Source organism: Mauremys reevesii, linkage group 18, assembly GCF_016161935.1.
Source record: "Mauremys reevesii isolate NIE-2019 linkage group 18, ASM1616193v1, whole genome shotgun sequence".
NCBI lineage: Eukaryota > Metazoa > Chordata > Testudines > Geoemydidae > Mauremys > Mauremys reevesii.
The window spans coordinates 31,471,580-31,479,762 of NC_052640.1; positions in this window are offsets into that span (position 1 = coordinate 31,471,580).

The following is an 8,183-nucleotide window of genomic DNA, read 5'->3' on the forward strand; positions in this document are numbered from 1 at the left end:
CTCTAGTGACTTCCATCCCCTCTCCCACCGTTGTGGAATGAACTCCTGCCCCCGCTCCTCTCAGTCCCCCCTGAGAGCTGTTCTACCTCCCAACCCAGCGGGAATCCAGCTCCGCGCCCCAGAGTCCCCTCAGCCACCCTCGCCCCCTCCAGCTGAGGGGCTGGGAGGCTTTGGGCAGTAGTGCCGGGGGGTGAGAGGAAGTGGGCACCTTTTCCCAAGGGATCCCCATGTCCTTAACGTGACGCCATGGGCAGTGGCTCTGGTGAATGGGGCACTTAAGCAGCGTCTGCTGACTGACTCCTCCAGTTCTCCCAGAGCAGGTGGGGGCTGGGCTAACATGGTACCAGAGCTCTAGGAACCGGCCTGAGGCCCCGAGGGGGATGAAAGGCTCACAGAGGTGGCTAGGGGAGTTGGCAGCCCCTAGCATGAGCAATGGCAGCGTGTCGTGCTGATGTGACGCCTGTTAGGAAATAGCCTTGCTGGGGAGCTGGGTCTGCCCTGCTTTGAGCTGCTCAGGGGACAAGCTGGCTCCGACCAATGGCACCTGCCTGGGGTCATCCTCTCCTTGCTCCCTGGTCAGCGCATGGGGATGGGATGGGAGTGATTTTCAATGGCCTGGAGGTGAAAGGCCCTGGGGGTCTCTCTCCAGGTGACCCCTCGTCCTCTAGCAGCTGGCCGGCTTCCCCCAGGATGGAATACATCAGCACCAGGCCAGCCTGGCTGACGCGGAGGAGGGGGTCGTGGATGGCCAGCAGCCCCACCTGGAGGAAAGATCTTTTCTGCTCCTCCGTGAAGAGCTCGCCAAAGACCTAAAACCAAAAGAACCAGAGCCCTTACAATGGCCCAGAACCAGGCTCCAAATCCCTCGAGTGTCTCACAAGGTGGAGAAGAGTCCTGGGGCAGCCAACCATTGGGGTCCTATGGACCAGGAACCCCCTTCAGTAGGAGGCTGCTGGCACTGAGGCCTCAAAAAGCTCTTTCTGGAGCAGGATTCACCGCAGGTGCCATGAGCTGCTGGGAATGTGTCTGCGCGCTCTGGAACCCAGCTCACACAGACAACCCAGGACCCCTGCTGCTCCCAGCAGCGATAGCTGCTGCAGCTCATCCGCTAGAGGTTCGGGGTCTTTTAGATCTGGTTCATTCCCACACCTCACCCCACGGACATTCCCAGGAGCCTCACATACTCTGTGGAAATAAGGAGCAGGCTCTTGCCCTGTGTCCATGACACACTCGCTGCAGGGGGAGACAGCTCCACACCTGAGCTGCTGCAATGCACCGGCGGAGAGTCCTTACCTCTCCCACCCTGGCCAGGTTTCTATACCCCAGGCGCTCGGGGTCGTGGAGCCCGTCCCGGCACCACAGGTCTGGTGCCTCTCTGGTGTTGAGCCCTGGGGGAGAAAGACACACCCATTGGGGAGGTTTGGCCTTCCGCTTTCAGTGCCTGTTTCTTTCTGGGTGCACACTGGCCAGGCTCCTCGTGGCATCCGCGGCCCAATGGAATCGCAGGGTCCATGCCAGGCGGGTTAGTACCAGAAGGGGGATTTGTTTCAGCCATCACAGTAATCATGTGACCCTTACAGTCATTGTGCTCTGGGAGTGGGGGCCTGTTCATGGGGGTGTCTAATACTGAGAACCCCCCACACCCACTGAAGTCAGGATCTGGCCCTGGCTACCCGACTGGTGACACCCTACAAGCTTTGTGTCCGTCCCCTGTGGTGCCTGCTCCTGCCCCTGCCCTCATGATGGGCTCTTTCCCTCCATGTGTCTCAATAGCTCCGTTCCTGTCCCCTCACGAGCTGGCTGCCCCGTACGGGGTGGGCTGATTTCCCTGGGCTGGGGGACAGAGCAGAGGGCGTCTCAAAGGAGGGGACTTAGTTCTACAGGCGTCCCAATGGGGTTCCTCTTCCCCGCTACAGTGGGTCTAAGCAGAGAGGACTTAGTTCTAGAGGCGTCCCAATGGCCAGCTGGAGCTAGTCTCCCAGAGGCTCGTTTCCATGGGGTCCCATTGCCCAGCTGGGTTTCTTACCCCTCTTCTGAAGCAGGAGCCACTAAAGCCAATAGATCCCACCCCTGGCTTGCCGACTGATGTCACTGGCTGGGTGGGATACACAGAGACCCAGCTGCAGCACGAATTCTCCTGCCTTGGAGAAGGCGGAGGAGCTCTGGTGGAAGGAGCAGGAGAGGGGAATCCATCAACATTCTCCCTTCAGCTCCCCAGTGCCCCGGACCTGAGCTCTGCTCCCACCCCTCTGTAGGAGGCGCTGGGGGAGAGGAGCGAGAGCCCTCTTCCTCTCTGCCCCCAAGGGAGCTCGGAGCAAAGGGAGCAGGGCAAGGGCCCTCGCTGAGCACTCGCTGCCTCGCGGCTCCAGAATAACAAGGGCCCTGAGGCCAGGCACGACCCTGCCAGCCAGCGGCCTATGGAACGCAGTCCCTTACGGACCCAGGGGGGACCAATTAGCCAGGGGATGAGGAACTTGACTCTGCAGGATGCTGGGGTCAGAGGTCACTTACGTCAAATCCAGGCAGGGAGGTGGCAAACTGGAGCAGGGCCGCGCTGGTTTGTACGGCCCTGGCTCTCTCCTGGGTGTTGTTTGCCAGGAGAGAGCGATGGATGTGCTGCAGGAGAAGGAGGCAGGGGAGGGTCAGCGGGCAGGCGTACATGCTCTACAAACCAGCCTCTCCCCCTCCCCAAGGGGCTGAGACTTTGTGCTCAGGGTGGAGTAGCTGAGCCCTGGTCGCAGAGCTTGAAAAGGAGGTTCATGAGACTGCCCACGTCTTGCTGGGCACAAGCTCCTTGTCTCTCCAGGCTGGGACAATGGTCAGTCGTGGGGCTGGTCTATTTGCACTGAACCCCTGATCCATGAACAGCACGTCAGGATCAAGGCACATGCCCTGGACTCCAGACCCAACTTGCAAAGGCCTCGGTACGATGGATGGAACAGCCCTGAGGACAATCCCTCCGGGAACTGCAGTGTCCCTAGGACATAAGAGCTGATTCCCTGAGGCTCCTCCTGTATCTCAGGGTCTCCCTAGAGAGGAGCCAGTGACTTTTCTCTGAGGCCCATGTCCTGCATCTCACAGAGGTTTCAGTCTCTCAGGCCCCAGCCAGGCCTGGTGCTCACTGTTAGTGCTTAATGTAACAGTGCAGAGCTCTGACTCATAGTCCCAGCTCCTTCCCCCTGCACTGGCAGCTCTGGGAAAGTGTGGCCGGCTGGGTCCAAGCTGGGAGGACACAATGGAAACGTGGCTCTTCTAGTCTCTCCTTTGCTGCCCTCCCACAGGGTTCAGGGGCAATTCCACCCCAGACCGTCCATTCTACTCACCTCCAGGAGGTGCTGCAGCTTCTCCATGGTGGGGGTCTCTGTCAGCAGGCCCCTGAGCAGGATGTCCAGGCTCTGCGAATAGTTGTTGTACAGAGCCTGCACGAAGAGGGATCACCCATCAGTCATGGGACATGGGGCTACACCAGTCTGGGGACAATTAGGAGGATTCTCCAGGAGCCCTGGCAAGACTCAAAAGGCACATCCTGGCCTCTCCCATTCACATCACTCCAGGGACACTTAGCAAGAGTTCATGGCCGGATGCCTGCTGCCTCGTCAATTCTTGTTCTTAGCAGTTCTCTGTGCAGGGCCTGGTACCCAGCAGAGTATGGGCCAGCCAAACTGCAATGGGTGGGAGGTAGGATCGCCGGGAGAGTCCAGGCAGGAGATCAGAGAATGAGGAGAGGAGGGAAGACTGGGATCAGCCAGGGAGGGGTAACGCAATCCCCTCTAGAGGGAAGGGCCCCCCCCTGCCAGTTTGTCCCGGGCCTGTTCCCAGCTCTGCCCACCCCTCCCCTATTCTCAGCAGCTCCATCAAAGCGAGGGAGCAGGGCCAGAGCCTGCTCCTGCTCCTGGGCCAGAGAAGTAGGATCAGGACCTACCCGACAGTGTGTGGTGTCCTGCCCAGTGCCCAGGGTGCACATCCTGCTCAGAAGAGCCGCAGGAGGCGAGATTCTAGCTCCAGGGCGAGCGGTGGTTTCAGTTTGCTGGCAGGAGAGAGGAGCCCATGTTACACTTTGCAGCACCAGCGTGGCGCTGGCACTGCCATGGCCATGACCCCCTCCCCCGCAGTGATCCCCTCCCTACGTTCCTGGAGTGAAATCAACCCCCAGACAGGAAAGAGGGGACGCTCCCGCCTCCTCTGCTGGGGGATGGGAACAGCCACAGCCAGGGGGAACCTAGGCGGGGGAGGAGCTGTGACTCCCGGCTCTGGGCCCGGTCAGCACCAGGGTTAGGGCAGCTGGACGGGAGAGTCCTGGTACTTGAGGCTGCAAACTGCGGCCATGGAGCTGGGCATGATGGAGCTTGGCTCTGACGGACCAGAGAGATTTTCAATCAGCTCCTGGGAGACCCCAAGGAAACAAAACTGCATGTGAGACTCAGGCCCTGCAGACGCACTGACACTTCCCCGGGAGGAGCCCCAAGTGCTCTGCAGAAACAGCCAGTGTCACCCCCACCCCCAACCAGCTGGGCCCCCCCATTCCTCCTGTCCATCAAACTTCCTTCCCCCTCTTCCCCCCCAACTCCACCCTCCCCTCCCCCACTGCCAGCTCCCCATCAGTGTCACAATTCTCCCCTTCCCTGCTCCCCAGCCCTCCGCCCCAGGACCCCCTGTCCTCTGCTTCCCGCTCCGGCCCCACTGACACTTCCTCCCATATCAGGCTCCCTCGCCCCAGGGGCCAAGCACGGGGTCCCACTCAGTGCAACGCTCTCCACGAGGGCCGCTTTGGAGACCGGGGGCTCCAGGGTGTCCCACCCCTGCTTCTGTGCCGAGAAGCAGAGACGCGGCACAGCCTGGAGGAAGCGGAGCTGTTTGGCCCTGTCCGCCACCAGCTAGGAGTGGGGGGCAGGAGAGAGAGAGCCTGTTACATAGGGACCTCCCCACCCATCCCAAACCAGCTCCAGGGCTCAGGACCTCCATGGGGTTGGACAGAGAAAGACGCCCCCTTCCCGAAACCAGTGTCGCCCTGCACAGACATGGGGTTGGATAGTGTCTGCGAGTAGCGGAAACCTTGGCCTGTGTGGGACAAATGTCCCCACCTTGAGGTGCCAGATAACAGAGGAGCTGTGTCCCCCCATTGCGGGTGAGGGATTCTCTGGGACAAGACCCTCTGCCAGGGTGGGGATGGAACAAGGAGCAGGACAGACTGGGGGGCAGCGCAGCTGGGGGATTTTTGTACCTCAGCTCTGCCCTGGAGGTGCTGCTGGATCACCAAGATGGGGGACAAATCCTCCTCCTCCTCCTCTTCTTCCTCCTCCTCCTGCTCCTGCTCCTCCTCCTCCTCAGGCCACAACACCTGGGCACTGGGGGTGTCTGCACCAGGGAGGGAAGGAGAAAGTTTAATCCCTTCTGCTGCTGGGGGGATGCAGTGGACAGAGAAGGCTCCATGTTTCCCCTTTCTCTGTAAGGAGCCCTATGGCGGCGAGGGCCCACACTGCCCCTCCCAGAGACGCCCTCAGCCCCATCAGCCTCAGGGCCCCGTGGCAGTCAGCCCCCCCCCAACATGATCAGGGGAGGCTGGAGCTCCCTGACTCCGCCCAGCATCCCCTGCCATGGGGCGTGGCTGTGCCACCCCCACTGGTGTTAGTGGGGCTCACGTGGGTCAGTCCCGGCGCCTTGGCGAGCCGATGGGCACAGGGTGTTACTAGTCCCCCACCGCCCCAGTCCTCCTCCCTTTCCCCTGGGTCCCCCTCACCTCCAAAGAGGGAGCCTAGAAACTCAGGGCTGCCAGACCCCACGGAGGAGCTGCTGGCCCTGCAGGAGTACGCGGAGCTGCTGGTGTTTGTCGCGCTGCAGTCGCTCAACTCCTGCTCTGGGCTGGGAGGAGGCTCCTCGGGGGCCAGGCTGGGGCTGGCAGGAGGCTCCTCTGGAGCCAGGGTGGGGCTGGCGGGAGGCTCCTCGGGGGCCAGGCTGGGGCTGGCGGGATGCTCCTCTGGAGCCAGGGTGGGGCTGGCGGGAGGCTCCTCCGAAGCCAGGGTGGGGCTGGCGGGAGGCTCCTCCGGAGCCAGGGTGGGGCTGGCGGGAGGCTCCTCCGGAGCCAGGGTGGGGCTGGCGGGAGGCTCCTCGGGGGCCAGGGTGGGGCTGGCGCAGGGCTCCTCAGTTGCCATGGTGGTTGGCGGCTCCTGCTGGGCCCTGGGGCGCAGCTCCTGGCTCCTTGGCTTCCTGCAAAGGAAGCCCCAGAGCTGCCTTCCCCGGCTCCTGCCCTCCCCTGGCTCTCTCCTCCACAGCTGAACCCGGGGCCACCTCCATTTTTGCCCAGAAGGTGCCTCAGGGTCAGCTAGGGGAGCTGCTGCCTTCCTCCTCCTCCAGCAGGCGACGCAGCTCCTCCCTTTCCCCTGGCCACGAGCCTCTTCCCTGTCCGCAGGGACAGAGGGGCCGCTCTCCTCCTGGGCAGGCTGGCTGATGTTTGCTGCCGGCTCTGGAGCCACCTGCCCGGCCTTCCTCCTCAGCATCTGCCTTATTCGCTCCATCCTGGAACTGAGTGGGGAGCAGCCAGGAGTCTGGCTTCAAAGCAGCCTCTCATTAACAAGCCTGCCTGCTCCCCTGCCCACCTCCCCTCTGCTGAGGCAATTTCTCCTCCCGACACATCCCACCGCAGGGCATAGGAACCCTCAACCTGGGGAACAAACCCTGACAAGGGACGGGCTGGGAGCCCTAGTGGTGGGATATTCCCACCACACTGGGGATGGCTCTGGAGAACTCCACTTACTTGCTCTAGATCGGATGGAGCTGGATGGCAGATGCTCAGGGTTGCTCCTCCCTTCACCCTCCTCGATATCCTGCACCCAGGTGGCCTGCAACGGGTGCCGCTCAATGCCCTGCCAGCAGGGCAAGGGGTAGAAACTGAAGAGATTGAAACTGGCTGTGAAAACAATACAATGCCACTAGTGGAACACTCCTGGGACACTCCATAGCTGTACCCGGGGCCACCTCCATTTGGGCCCAGAAGGTGCCTCAGGGTCAGCTAGGGGAGCTGAGGTCTTCCTCCTCCTCCAGAAAGCCAGAGCTGGGAAGTGCCAGCAGGACTCGATTCCCAGTCTCCCTGGCTCCGAGTGGGACCTGTTGTAGTTACTGATGGATTTGCTCCTTGTCCCCCATCCAAAGCCAATAACACATCTCTGGGTTGGCAGTCATGAGTTAGACCTTCTCAGCACCCCTCTGTCTCCCGCAGCCCTCAGCTGTTCTTTGGATTGCGGTGGCTTGGACGGTAACAGGACTGGATATTGTTACTGGCTCACTGGGTGGTTCTAGCCAATGAGGGTCTCAGTCTAGCCTCAGAGGCCCACACCCCCAGACACTACAGAGCAGGGTGGATTGATTTCATTCCAAATGTTTTGTAGTTGTATTTTTGAGTTATTTTCCTAATGAGGGATTGATTCTCATGAAATTCTTAGTGGTGGCCGATGACAGAACACGGAGCAATGGTCTCAAGTTGCACTGTGAAAGGCTTAGCTTGGATATTAGTTCACTAGGAGGGCGGTGAAGCCCTGGAATGGGTTCCCTAGGGAGGTGGTGGAATCTCCAGCCTTACAAGTTTGTAAAGGCCGGCTTGACAAAGCCCTGGCTGGGATGATGAAGTTGGGGTTGGTCCTGCTTTGAGCAGGGGGGTTGGACTAGATACCTCCTGAGGTCTGGTCCAGCCCTAGTCTTCTATCATGCTAGGAATAGGGATCCATTCAAACATGTTGACTTGCTGGTTTTGCAGGATACAGAAAAACAAAAAGGTTGACTGAACCATTTGTTTTCATTTCAAACAAACTGAGGTAAAGAAGTATCTCTAGTTCGTGCACTGAACTGATTGTTCCTGCTCATAACGTCCTTCCAGATTTTAGAAGTAGTAGCTCACATCTCCTCCTCTCTAGCGTTTATTCATATATTACAAGAGGAAAAGAAGCCTTCATCCTTTTTCAACTCCCAATCAGTTTCTTACATTTGAATGAAGTAGCTGCATCAACTGGAACGAAGAAAATATTCTTTCTGCACCTGCAGAAGAGGCTAGTGCTGCCAAAATCTGGCTGAGTGTTTCAATAACTTCTGGACCCCCAGGTGCTTAGGCAATGACTTCCAACAGTTCACTGCTTTGACTTCCTCTGACCCTTAGCAGCAAACATGGAGGGAGGGATAGCTCAGTGGTTTGAGCA